We start from the raw sequence: 14,922 nt of genomic DNA on the forward strand, positions 1-14,922 counted from the left end.
GCCTCCTCAAACCCCTGTTCGCTCGCTAGCTTGTAAGCTGCCTTTACCTCCTGTACTTTCTCTTCATGTTCCCTAATCTGCCTTGCCAAGCCGGCGTTCTTCTCCCGCAACCTTAACTCATTTCCCTTGGCCTCGGTGTCTTGGCACCGTAGGTATTCCAACTGGGCCTTGTGTTCTCCCATTAAATGCACTCTCTACTGATTCAAGGCCTGCATTGCTACCATTAACTTCTCCCCTGCTAGAGCCTTATCCTGGATCTCCAGGGCTGACTCCCTTAACTCGACTGCCTGTGCTGCAACGAGCCTGTCCAAAAGCTGAACCTGCTTTTTAAAGCACATCAGCCAAACTTCCATCTCTAAGGACTTCTTGTGTTCCTTTCCCTCTGTCCACTTAGCTGCTGCATCTACCAGATGCCCAGCCCTTAACAGAGTGGTGATCCACTTCTTAGTATTATTCACCTTGCTAAACACATAATCAGAAATCCTTGCCTCCATCATGGTTTGCTCATCCGAACCATTGCCTACTGCATCGCAACCCTGTTGCCGGTGTCCTGCCGCAGTCGCCATTTTCTGTAGGGGGTGGCGGATGGCGCGTGCGCCCAGTCAGTTATGCCCCTGACTGCCTGTGAGCGGTTCGAATCGCTCCCACACCCCTGGGTTCTAGAGACAGGACTTAGGTACAGGCGGCGATACAGAAAGACTCGAGTAGACAGGTGGTTCGGTGTAAGAAAACCAAGATTTTATTAAAACAGGAACGAAAACACAGTCTTATGAGAAAAATTACTGGCAGAAAAACAATTACAGGCATATAACACTATAACTATATTACTTATATACAGGGAATGGGGAACACACGGCACATCGAAGGAAGAACAATTAATTTAACAATCCCCTTATCCTTATCCCACCCCTATACCTAACCAGATTAAGCTATGAGGGGCCAGGAATTCATGCTCACCATCCAAAGCAAAACCTGTTGTTTTAGCAATCGCGAGTTTTGAGGTCTGGGCTGCTGTCCTTTGGGGTACTCCGTCGCTACGTGGTCTCAGGGCACAGTGCTGGAGCTGCTGCTGCGACACACCTTTCTCCTCCTCAGCTACCATCATCATCTCGTTGCGATGGGTTCTCTTCTTCTTCTCCCTCGGGCGGTCGGCGGTGGTAACGTTGCGTCAATGAGACGATTAGCAGTCTTCACTGCTTAGCTTTTACTACCCAAGCATCAAACGCCAGTATATTTGTTATGGCGTGGACACCTGCGTTTATTCGCAGTGTTCAACAAGAGCCTTGCCCCTGCAAGCGCCAGCTTATTTGTAAGGTTTGCCCAACCAACTTAGTCTCACTGTCATCAGATATTTTCTTCCCCGAGCGTCAGCTTATAACTCGGCGTTCGGTCTTAATTAACACGTCTTCTGCTGCCCTTCTCTGCTCTTTGTCGGGTCTACCTTACTCTTCGTCTTGGTTCGCCTCGCCTCATTTCCTCCACCCTCTCTCGTGGCCCGTGACTTTGGACTCGGGTCTCGTTCCCTTCTCCCGCGTTTGGTATGAATGTCCTTGGTTGCTTGCACAATGCGGGGAGCGAGAAGAGAACCTGCCACGAGGCCAGGGCTCGAGTACGAGCGGCGGCAGCCCAAGGCCTGACAAGAGGTCAGAGTCGAGAGCAGAGCAAGAGTCAAGAGTCAAGAGAGCGGTTGCTACAAGGGCCTACTGTTATACTCCTTTCGATGGCCCCTTATCTGCACGCCAAATCAGGTAAGTCCATTGTTTCACTTTTGGCGGGCTGTGTTAAATGATTATACCAATCTAAAATAACTGGTTTTAGATGGCCGTGTATCGTACCTAATGGCCTGATGTCCAGGCTGTATTGTCATTAATGCATTTTAATCGGCCTGTCCAGCCTTGATGGCTTCCTTACATAAGAACATAAGAACATAAGAAATAGGAGCAGGAGTAGGCCAATCGGCCCCTCGAGCCTGCTCCGCCATTCAATAAGATCATGGCTGATCTGATCCTAACCGCCAATCCACGATCACAGAACCATCTCCTGAATCTAACAGAATTAGACACACAAAATAGGAGCAGGATCAGGCTACACGGCCCCTGGGCCCGCTCCGCTACCCACAGGGCCATGACCGGTCCGAACCTAGACTCATGTCCAAATTCCTGCCCGCTCCCCGTAACCTTTAATTCCCTTTACTTCTAGGAAACTGTCTATTTCTGTTTTAAATTTATGTAATGATGTAGCTTCTACAGCTTTTTGGGGCAGCATATTCCATGGACCTACCACCCTCTGAGTGAAGTAGTTCCTCCTCATCTCAGTTTTGAAAGAGCAGCCCCTTATTCTAAGACTATGCCCCCTAGTTCTAGTTTCACCCATCATCGGGAACATCTTCCCCGCATCCACCCGATCCAACCCCTTCACAATCTTATATGTTTCAATAAGATCGCCTCTCATTCTTCTGAACTCCAATGAGTAGAGTCCCAATCTACTCAACCTCTCCTCATATGTCCATCCCCTCATCCCCGGGATTAACCGAGTGAACCTTCTTTGTACTGACTCGAGAGCAAGTATGTCCTTTCTTAAGTATGGACACCAAAACTGTACGCAGTATTCCAGGTGCGGTCTCACCAATACCTTGTACAACTGAAGCAATACCTCCCTATTTTTATATTCTATCCCCCTAGCAATGAAAGCCAACATTCCATTGGCCTTCTTAATCGCTTGCTGCACCTGCATACTAACCTTTTGAGTTTCGTGCACCAGGACCCCCAGATCCCTTTGTACTTCAGTACTTTCCAGTTTCTTGCCATTAAGATAATAACTTGCTCTACGATTTTTCCTGCCAAAGTGCATAACCTCACACTTTCCAGTATTGTATTCCATCTGCCAAATCTCAGCCCACTTACTTAGCCTGTCTATGTCCCCTTGCAGGTTTTTTATGTCCTCCTCACTCACTACTTTCCCTCCCATCTTAGTATCATCTGCAAACTTTGATATGTTACACTTGGTCCCCTCCTCCAAATCATTAATATAGATTGTAAAGAGTTGGGGACTCAGCACTGACCCCTGCGGAACACCACTAGTTACTGATTGCCAGTCTGAGAATGAACCATTTATCCCAACTCTCTGCCTTCTGTTAGATAGCCAATCCTCTACCCATGCCAGACTATTACCCCCAATCCCGTGATTTTTTATCTTAAGCAATAATCTTTTGTGTTCCTTAAGCTGTTTCCGATTATTTATGCGGACAAACTAGTGGCCTCATGCTTAGGCCTAACTGGGTTGATCTGTTCCAATTTGACAAAAATGCATATTCAAATGTTTGCTTAGCTGTCTGGCCCTTCAAACACAAAAGTCCTTTTTACAGAAATGCATTTTAAGTTTCGATTTCCCAAAGCTGCTTGTTCTGAGCTGCAGAGTCCAAGCTTTTAAAATCTTACAGGCTTTTGGTCACGAGGTGCGGACGCCATCTTTGGGTACCCTTTTTAAATTGTCCATAGGGTCCCTTTTATTAATAACCTTGGGAGAATGTGGAAATTTTGCGAATCTTACACTACGGGTGGTGGTCGTGAGACCTCCTGTCCCTCAACCGGGTCATCCCTGGGCACTACCACTGATGTTTGAACTGTCCTCCCCTCGTTCCCCATAAAATCCGCCTGACCTGCCTTCGGGCTTATAAGGCATACCATGCCTTTTGCCTTCCTGAGGGCCCGGCTCAGATTTTCTATCCGCTCCTTGCAGGGGCCGTGGTCTGCCCCCTGTTCGCTCGCTAGCTTGTAAGCTGCCTTTACCTCCTGTACTTTCTCTTCTTGTTCCCTAACTTGCCTTGCCAAGCATGCGTTCTTTTCCCCCAACCTTAACTTATTTCCCTTGGCTTTGGTGACTTGGCACCGTAGGTATTCCAACTGGGCCTTGTGTTCTCCCATTAAATACACTCTCTCCTAATTCAAGGCCTGCAATGGTACCAATAACTTCTCCCCTGCTAGAGCCTTGTCCTGGATCTCCAGGGCTGACTCCTTTAACTCGGCTGCCTGTGCTGCAACGAGCCCGTCCAAAAGCTGGACCTGCTTTTTGAAGCACATCAGCCAGACTGCCTTCTCTAAGGACTTCTTGTGTTCCTTTCCCTCTGTCCACTTAGCTGCTGCATCTACCGGACGCCCAGCCCTTAACAGAGTGGTGATCCACTTCTTAGTGATATTCACCTTGCTAAGCACATAATCAGAAATCCTTTCCTCCATCATGGTTTGCTCATCCGAACCATTGCCTACTGTATCGCAACCCTGTTGCCGGTGTCCTGCCGCGGTCGCCATTTTCTGTAAGGGGTGGCGTGTGCCCAGTCAGTTATGCCCCTGACTGCCTGTGAGCGGTTCGAATCGCTCCCACACCCCTGGGTTCTCGACACTGGACTTAGGTACGGGCGGCGATACAGAAAATGAGTAGACAAGTGGTTTGGATGTGAGAAAACCAAGATTTTATTAAAACAGAAGTAAGAATTACAAATACTGGAAAAGTCACTATGTAGTTACAGGCTTATCAAAAGAATATACTCAAATGGGAATGGGGAATACATGGCACATCGAGGGAACAACACACATTAACAAAATCCCTTAACCCTTATCCCACCTATAATAACTAACTAGATTAAAGTAGGAGGGGCCAGGAATTCATGCTCACCAAGTCAAAATCTGCTGAGTTATAACGGTTGTGGAGTTTTGGGGTTCGCTCTTTGTGCTCTCTGGAGCTTGCCGTCGTCACGTGGTCTCAGGGCGCGGCAGGGGCATCGTCCCGGTAAAGTACCCCGAGATTAAAGTCTTTGCTTGGGTACTTTACCTCGCAGGGATGATGGTTCTTCTTCTTCGGGTGGCAGTTGAATGTTGCACGAAGATAGTCGACGGTCGGCTGGATTGAAGGCCCGATTATTCGAAGCGTTCTTCAATCTTCTTCGAAATCATCTCGTCTGATTTCACCTCATCTCATCTCGTCTCATCTCGTCTCGTCGCCTGGCCTGGCCTGGCCTGGCCTGGTCTGCTCGCGTTCGCTTGGTGCTGTGCCGGCGTCCCTGATGGATTTGGGGAAGCCACGGGCAGTGGCTAGGTGGCAAGCGCAGGAGGAAGAGAGAGCAAGCGCAAGCTAGCAAGCAAAAACCAATGTGGCTACCAATGGGCCTATAATTATACTCCCATTGAAAACCCTTATCTGCGCGCCAAATCAGGTCAGTCTATTGTCCAACTTTTGGCGGGCTGTTTTAAATGATTATACCAATCTAAGTTAACTGGCTTTTGATGGTCGTTTATCGCACCCAATGGCCCCGATGTCCGGGTTGTATTGTCATAAATGCATTTTAATCGGCCTGTCCAGCCTTGGGGGCTCCCTTGAGCTGTTTCCGATTATTTATGCGGACAAACTAATGGCCTTACACTTTGGCCTAACTGGGCTGATCTGTTTCGATCTGACGCAATGCATATTCAATGTTTGCCTAGCTGTCTGGCTTTTCAAACACAAAGTCCTTTTCACAGAAATGCATTTTAAGTTTCGATTTCCCAAAGCTGCCTGTTTGTGTTACAGAGTCCAAGCCTTTTAAAATCTTACAGGCTTTTGGTCACGAGGTGCGGACGCCATCTTTTGGGTACCCTTTTTAAATTGTCCATACAGGGTCCCTTTTATTAATAACCTTGGGGAAAAATGTGGGAATTTTGAGAACCTTACAGGGGTGCTTGGGTTGACATGCGCTCCTTGGGCTGCCTGCACTTGGCTTCCGCTTGCTCCCGGCAAAGAGACTCGAGGTGTTCAGCACTTTCTCGGATGCTTCTCCTCCACTTTGTGCGGTCTTGGGCCAGGGATTCCCAGGTGTCGATGGGGATGTTACACTTTTTCAAGGAGGCTTTGAGGGTGTCCTTGAAGCATTCCTCTGTCCACCTGGGGCTCTCTTGCCATGCCGGAGCTCCGAGTAGAGCGCTTGTTTTGGGAGTCTCGTATCGGGCATGCGGACGATGTGACCCGTCCATCGGAGTTGATTGAACGTGGTCAAAGCTTCGATGCTGGGGATGTTGGCCTGAGCAAGAACACTGACGTTGGTGCGCCTATCCTGCCAATGGATTTGCAGGATCTTGCGGAGGCAGCGTTGGTGGTAGCTCTCCAGTGCTTTGTGGTGCCTGCTGTACATGACCACCTGCCTCCAATCAAACAGCCTTATCCAGTATTTTTTTAATTAATTAATAAAAATGAAAAAAAACCACAATTTTTTTAATGCCTTGATGATTTTTCTCCTGGGTGTTGCTCACAGCAGTGTCCAAGAGATTGATCTTTAATTCCTGGAGACTCCAGGGCAATTCTGGAGGGTTGACAACCCCAGCAATTCACATCCTGATTTTCAGTGCCTCACTGCTCATTTCCGGGAGGTAAAACGAGTGTTCCCGGATTGAAAAATCACCTCCAGGTTAGACCTGATATTATTCAGCTGAACAAAAAGGAAGATTCTGAATTATCAACAAAGCACTGAAGGAAGTGAATACTAAAAGGCACTATATAAATTGCTGACCTGCCACCAGGGCTATCCTCCCCGACTAAACATCTTGCCAGTTGTTGACTACGTCGTCTGCTAGGAACCTGCTTTATGACCTTGCTGCTCAGCCACTTCTCAACAGGTTTCCATGTTCCAATCTTGCATTCCTGAACTTTTTTTTTATCCTCTATACCAGCTAAGTTTAGCTGCTTCAGAAGTGTTAAAGGATTGTTGTTAAAGATGCAACATGATTAGGTGATATTTTGCCACTCATGCTGATGAAGGGAATTTTGCATAAAATCACAATTAAAGGTTTTGAGTACATTTTATTAATGGGTTGGAAAAAAAATTCAAGAAAAATGATTGACTCTTTTTGTCAAACAAAGAGCAAAATATAGCCCTAAAAGTCTGCCTGATTCATTCACTCATTCATCATGGATACTGCTATCCCCACACAGTAATTTATCATTGTTTGTATGCTATTAATATACTTTTGCCCCCATAAAACCATGCACACTGCTGATTACCAGTATCAACGAATACAGTCTTTATAAAGTTTATGATTTATTTATGCATTTGCTCATTCAACTGGTGACTGACGCATTTTTTTTATTCGTTCAAGGGACGTGGGCATCACTGGCAAGGCCGACATTTATTGCCCATCTCTAATTGCCCTTGAGAAAGCTGTTAGGGAGGGAGTTCCAGGATTTTGAACCAGCGACAGTGAAGGGACAGCGATATATTTCCAAGTCAGGATGGTGTGTGACTTGGAGGGGAACTTTGAGGAAGTTTGATGGTATTCCCATTTGCCTGCTGCCTTTGTCCTTCTAGGCAGTAGAGGTCGTGGGTTTGGGAGGTGCTGTTGAAGAAGCCTTGGCAAGTTGCTGCAGTGCATCTTGTTGTATTTTGAACTCTATTTTCTATTTCTGATTTTGTGATCTAATTAGTTAATAAGGACAGGATTGTGACAATGCAAGAAAATAAATGTGCTTTACTTGAATGTGCTGCAGTCAGAAATGACACCGTTCTCACTCTTGACTCATGCATAATGTTATGTACTGTATTCCTTTCTTAGGTTCTTGTTATGAATCTCTCAACGACCTCAAACAGTGAGTTTCGCATTCATAAAATCATACAGCACAGAAGGAGGCCAATTGGCCTATCGTGCCTGTGCCGGCTCTTTGAAAGAGCCACCCAATTAATCCCACTTCCCTCATAGCCCTGCAAATATTTCCTTTTCAAGTATTTATCCAATTCCCTTTTGAAAGTTACTATTGAATTTGCTTCCACCACCCTTTCAGGCAGCGCATTCCAGATCACAACACTCACTGCATAAATTTTTTTTTCCTCATCTTCCCTCTGGTTCTTTTGCCAATTACCTTAAATCTGTGTCCTCTGGTTACCGACCTTCCTGCCAGTGGAAACAGTTTCTCCTTATTAACTCTGTCAAAACCCTTCATAATTTTGAAAACCACTATTAAATGTCCCCTTAAACTTCTCTGCTCTTAGGAGAAAAATCCTTACTTCTCTAAGTTGTGTTTGGCATTTTTTAAAATTGAAGCCATTCTAAAGGATTCTGATTATCTTTAGCCTATTTGGGAATTGGATGATGCAGTGGATTAGACAGTGCCCATTCACCTCTGAGTTCTGGGTTCCAATGGGATGAAAACCTCCTGTGCTTACTGGCTGTAAGAGTCCTATGTGAAACGTGTTTTGGCAATCCAGTCCCCAGTGGAAATGGGCCTATAGCACAAAACCACTAAATGGCAGCCGTACTTGGAGAGGCTGGAGTGTGCTGGTATGGAAACAGAAAAATAGATCACACTGGTGCAGTAGGGGTGCTCCTCTGAGCTTGAGTCTGAATCATGTTGTTGGGGGAAGAGTACAAGGAGCTTTACTCTGCATCTGGTAGTGCTATACCTGACTTGGGAGTGCTTGATGCTGACACAGGGTACCTGAAATGAGAAGTGTCACATTCCCCAGCACGGATATCTCTCATCTGGGTGAACACAGAATTTTAAAATAAAACGTTTATCATTTTGCTTCAGTTTCATATATTTTTGATTGTTTAAACAGTAAATGCTGATGATATTTTTTGGGCAACTGACTGGGTAGATTTGCACGTGCTGATCCCCACATAATGGAGTCGATTTTGACTTTGCACGATCTTGTAAATCGGGCGATAGCAAATCGGCAGCCCGCTTTATATCTCTCCCCATTGAAGTCAATGGAGATAAAACTAAAGGCTTTGCAAAATTCACTCTGCTTAAGACCTTCAAAAGAACTATGAAACAGAACATGACCATTATAAGTGTAAAGAGTTCTCAATGTCTGATCAGTGTTGACAAAGAATAAACATATTTTAAGTGCAAATTATTTTAGCTTTACCACAAGTCCACTTAAGGCTTAAAAATTGCCACCTACTGGCTATAGATGGAATTACTTAAAAATGTAAAATTGCCATTCGTTAAAATTGCCAGGTTACATGTGAAACGTTAGGGAGAGAGGACAAGATCTTACATGGATTCTGTCATATTGGATGTGCCAAAATAATCATTATTAGTTAGTCAAGACTGTTCAGAACACAATGTTAGCTCCTCTCACGTTTTACCAATTCCTTGCACATTGTGCCAGTATGAGGATTATTACATTCCTTCAACACAAAAAACAAAACAGGTGAATTAACAGCCAAAATTCCAGGGTTGGGAGAAGGGACAAAAATGAAATTTACACCCGGTGAGCCAGGAAATAGTGGTGGAAACTGAATCTGCAATGTTGCCGCCACATCCCAAATTGCCTGGGAATTCCGCCCATTTTGTCTTAACATAAGAACATAAGAAGTAGGAGCAGGATTAGGCCATACAGCTCCTCGGGCCTGCTCCACCATTCAATAGGATCATGGCTGATCCGAACCTAGACTCACGTCTACTTCCCTGCCCACTCCCCGTAACCCCTAATTCCCTTATCAGCTAGGAAACTGTCTATCTCCGTTTTAAATTTATTTAATGTCGCAGCTTCCACAGCTCTCTGAGGTAGCAAATTCCATAGATTTACTACCCTCTGAGTGAAGAAGTTTCTCCTCATCTCAGTTTTGAAAGAGCAGCCCCTTATTCTAAGATTATGCCCCCTAGTTCTAGTCTCACCCATCAGTGGAAACATCCTCACCGCATCCACCCGATCAAGCCCCCTCACAATCTTATATGTTTCGATAAGATCGCCTCTCATTCTTCTGAACTCCAATGAGTAGAGGCCCAACCTACTCAACCTTTCCTCATAAGTCAACCCCCTCATCTCCGGAATCAACCGAGTGAACCTTCTCTGAACTGCCTCGAGAGCAAGTATATCTTTTCTTAAACATGGAAACCAAAACTGTATGCAGTATTCCAGGTGTGGCCTCACCAATACCCTGTATAACTGCAGCAAGACTTCCCTGCTTTTATACTCCATCCCCCTTGCAATAAAAGCCAAGATTCCATTGGCCTTCCTGATCACTTGCTGTACCTGCATACTAACCTTCTGTGTTTCATGCACCAGGACCCCCAGATCCCTTTGTATTGTAGCACTTTCCAGTTTCTCTCCATTTAGATAATAACTTGCTCTTTGATTTTTTCTGCCAAAGTGCATAACCTCACACTTTCCAACATTATATTCCATCTGCCAAATTTCTGCCCACTCACTTAGCCTGTCTATGTCCTTTTGCAGGTTTTTTATGTCCTCCTCACTCACTGCTTTCCCTCCCATCTTTGTATCGTCGGCAAACTTGGATACGTTGCACTCGGTCCCTTCCTCCAAATCGTTAATATAGATTGTAAAGAGTTGGGGTCCCAGCACTGACCCCTGCGGAACACCACTAGTCACTGATTGCCAACCCGAGAATGAACCATTTATCCCAACTCTCTGTTTTCTTCATGCCCAACAGAACGTGAGAGCTGGCATGAGTGAAAGGTAATTGATCTCAAAGGGAATTGATTACCTTTCTAAAAATACCCATTTAAACACTATGCGAAAAATATCACTTTTAATGCTTTTCATGGTGCCACACTGATCTTCTAGACTGTTGTTGAGGCAGGTGCCTCAGTTGCACCTGTACAAGCATGGGCCACCTGTCCAGATAATGACATCATCCCCGTGATTCAGGGCAGCGCCTGCATTGCTGGTCAAGGGCAGACAGTAGTGTCACTCTGCCACACTTCTGCCAGTGGAGCGGAACTCCTGGAATTTTGAACCCTTGCTCTCTGTCAGAGGTAGATAATACTGACATAGAACAGGAGAAGGATCAATTGGTGTACAAAAAGTTTGTATGATGTGACCTTTGACCTCACATTAGCGTCAAGTGGGCTCATTACTCACACAGTTGACTAAAAAATTGTGCAAGACATGATGGCGGGCATTTCATAGCCTGGTGATAGGCAGCTTGCACTGGGATGTCATAAAAATTCTGTTTAGATTGAGTTCTTAATTAAGATCAAGACGCTTCTAAAAACTTCCCTCTTTGGCCAAGCCTGTCCTAATATCTCCTAATGTGAATCGGTGTCAAATTCTGTTTGATAACGCTCCTGTGAAGTACCTTGGGAAGTTTTACTGTGCTAAAGACGCTATCTAAATGCAAGTTGTTGTTGCTGTTGTGCTCCTATTTTGTTCATTGTTACGATGTCCAATTTCAGGTTAATTTTATATATTTGGTGCTGTGGGACATGCTGAGGATGTGAAGGTGCGATATACATGTACGTTATTTCTTTCTATCACTGTTGTGTGTGGTTATGTTGTTATGTTGGGTAGGCAGACCCGCCCAAATATAACTCCCTACTTCTAGAGGCCTCCAACGATGATTATGGTTGAGTAATGTTGCAAATGATATTATCTTGACTTGAAACCACCCCGAAACTAAATGTACTTTCTACTTAACAGAGCACCACTTAACACAATAGAACTCAACAATTGAATAGACTCATGCTCGGTTTCTTCTTATGCAATCGTTGGTAAGGTGGAGACTGGGTGGAGTCTTCTCTTTATTCATTCACAGGATGTGGGTGTCACTGGCAAGGCAGCATTTATTTGCCCATCCCTAATTGCCCTTGAGAAGGTGGTGGTGATCCGCCTTCTTGAACCGCTGCAGTCTGTGGTGAAGGTAATCCCACAGTGCTGTTAGGGAGGCAGTTCCAGGATTTTGACCCAGTGACACTGAAGGAACGCGATATATTTCCAAGTCAGGATGGTGTGTGACTTGTAGGTGGTGGTGTTCCCATGCGCCTGCTGCCCTTGTCCTTCTAGGTGGTAGAGGTCATGGGTTTGGGAGGTGCTGTCGAGGAAGTCTTGGCGAGTTGCTGCAGTGCATCTTGTAGATGGTACACACTGCAGCCATGGTACGCCGGTGGTGGAGGGAGTGAATGTTTAAGGTGGTAGATGGGATACCAATCAAGTGGGCTGCTTTGTCCTGGATGGTGTCGAGCTTCTTGAGTGTTGTTGGAGCTGCACTCATCTAGGCAAGTGGAGAGTATTCCATCACACTCCTTACTTGTGCCTTGTAGATGGTGGAAAGGCTTTGGGGAGTCAGGAGGTGAGTCACTCGCCAAGGCTTCTTCAGCAGCACCTCCCTAACCCGTGAGCTCTTCCACCTAGAAGGACAAGGGCAGCAGGCGCATGGGAACACCACCTCCAAGTTCCCCTCCAAGTCACACACCATCCTGACTTAGAAGTATATTGCTGATCCTTCATCGTCGCTGGGTCAAAATCCTGGATCTCCCTACCTGTGGGAGTACCTTCACCACAGGCTGCAGCGGTTCAAGAAGGCGGCTCACCACCACCTTCTCAAGGGCAATTAGGGATGAGCAATAATTGCTGGCCTTGCCAGTGACACCCACATCCCAGGAATGAATAAAAAAAAAAGAATACCTAGCCTCTGACCTGCTTTTGTAGTCACAGTATTTATGTGGCTGGTCCAGTTAAGTTTCTGGTCAATGGTGACCCCCAGGATGTTGATGGTGGGAGATTCGATGATGTTAATGCCATTGAATGCCAAGGGGAGATAGTTAGATTCTCTCTTGTTGGAGATGGTCATTGACTGGCACTTGTGTGGCGCGAATGTTGCATTTTTCGTTCCTGGGATGTGGGTGTCGCTGGTAAGGCCAGCATTTATTACCCATCCTTAATTGCCCTTGAGAAGGTGGTGGTGAGCCACCTTCTTAAACTGCTGCAGTCCGTGTGGTGCAGGTACTCCTACAGTGCTGTTAGGTAGGGAGCTCCAGGATTTTTACTCAGCAATGATGAAGGAACGGTGATATATTTCCAAGTCAGGATGGTGGCGGCGGACCTGCGGGAGATGAGGCGGCCGAGCGGCGGGATAAAAACAGCGGCGAGGACCAGGTAGGCCTCAGTGCGGCGGCAGACCTGCAGGAGACAGGGCGGCCGAGCGGCGGGATAAAAGCAGCGGCGAGGACCAGGTAGGCCTCAGAGCGGCGGTGGACCTGCGGGAGATGAGGTGGCCGAGCGGTGGGATAAAAGCAGCGGCGAGGACCAGGTAGGCCTCAGAGCTGCGGCGGCGGCTGACCTGCGGGAGATGAGGCGGCCGAGCAGCGGGATAAAAGCAGCGGCGAGGACCAGGTAGGTTTACCAATCTCCAATCTCCGAGCTCAGAGGGAGGGAGAGAAGTAAAAAGTAATCGAAGTGTGACGTCACCAGAAAGCAGGTAAGTGATTGGTTGGTGAGTATTTCTCTCTTTTTAAACTTTAACTCTGTGGTTTATAGTTTTTAAGGTCTCTGTGGTGTAGTGGGGACTGCTAGGGCTGTTAAATATATCATTTAACTGTAGTGTAATTGGTGGGATTGATTTGATTTAATTTAATTTCAATTAATTAAAGGGTAAGTCATGGCAGGAGAGCCCGGCCCCGTGGTATGCTCCTCCTGCGCTATGCGGGAACTCAGGGACACTTCCTGTGTCCCTGACAACCATGTGTGCAGGAAGTGTGTCCGGCTGCAGCTACTGGCAGACTGAATTGCGGCGCTGGAGCTGCGATTGGATACATACTGGACCATTCGCGATGCTGAGGACATCGTGGATATCACGTTTAAGCAGTTGGTCACACCGCAAGCAAAGGTTGGACAGGCAGAAAGGGAAGTGGTGACCAACAGACAGAGTAGTAGGCGCAGGCAGGTAGTGCAGGAGTCCCCTGTGGACATCCCCCTCTCAAACAGATATACCACTTTGAATACTGTTGAGGGGGATGGCTTATCAGAGGAAGGCAGCAGCAGCCAACTTCCTGGCACCAGGGGTGGCTCTGCTGCACAGGACGGGAGGAAAAAGAGGGGTAGAGCTATAGTAATAGGGGATTCTATTGTAAGGGGAATAGATAGGTGTTTCTGCAGCCGCAAACAAGACTCCAGGATGGTGTGTTGCCTCCCTGGTGCAAGGGCCAAGGATGTCTCAGAGCGGCTGCAGAACATTTTGGAAGGGAAGGGTGAACAGCCACTTGTCGTGGTGCATATAGGTACCAACGATATAGGTAGAAAATGGGATGAGATTCTAAAAGCTGAATATAGGGAATTAGGAGGTAAATTTAAAAATAGGACCTCAAAGGTAGTAATCTCAGGATTGCTACCAGTGCCACGTGCTAGTCAGAGTAGAAATAGAAGGATATTTCAGATGAATACATGGCTAGAGGAATGGTGCAAGGGGGAGGGATTCAAATTCCTGGGACATTGGAACCGGTTCTGGGGGAGGTGGGACCAGTACAAACCGGACGGTTTGCACCTGGGCAGGGCCAGGACCGATGTCCTAGGAGGAGTGTTTGCTAGTGTGCTGGGGGAGGGTTTAAACTAAAATGGCAGGGGGTTGGGAACCTGAGCAGGGAGACAGAGGAAAGGGAAACAAGGATAAAAGCAAAAGATAGGAAGGAGAAAAACAAAAGTGGCAGTCAGAGAAATCAATGGTTTAAATCAATGGCCACAGTAAATAATAATTCTAATAGGCCTAAGAGCATTAAAAAAAACAAGCCTGAAGACTTTGTGTCTTAATGCGAGGAGCATTCGTAATAAGATGGATGAATTAGCTGCGCAAATAGAGGTAAACGAATATGATTTGATTGGGATTACGGAAACATGGCTCCAGGGTGGCCAAGGCTGGGAACTCAACATCCAGGGGTATTCAATATTCAGGAAAGATAGGCAAAAAGGAAAAGGAGGTGGGGTAGCATTGCTGGTTAAAGAAGGGATTAACACAATTGTAAGGAAAGATATTAGCTCTGATGATGTGGAATCTGTATGGGTAGAATTGAGAAATACCAAGGGGCAGAAAACGTTAGTGGGAGTGGTATATAGACCTCCAAACAGTAATTCGGAGGTTGGGGATGGCATTAAAATGGAAATTAGAGAAGCGTGCAATAAGGGCACAGCAGTCATCGTGGGTGACTTTAATCTACATATAGATT

Source organism: Somniosus microcephalus, chromosome 1 (assembly GCF_052327205.1).
Source record: "Somniosus microcephalus isolate GS21.2 chromosome 1, FLI_Smic_1.0, whole genome shotgun sequence".
Taxonomy (NCBI): domain Eukaryota; kingdom Metazoa; phylum Chordata; class Chondrichthyes; order Squaliformes; family Somniosidae; genus Somniosus; species Somniosus microcephalus.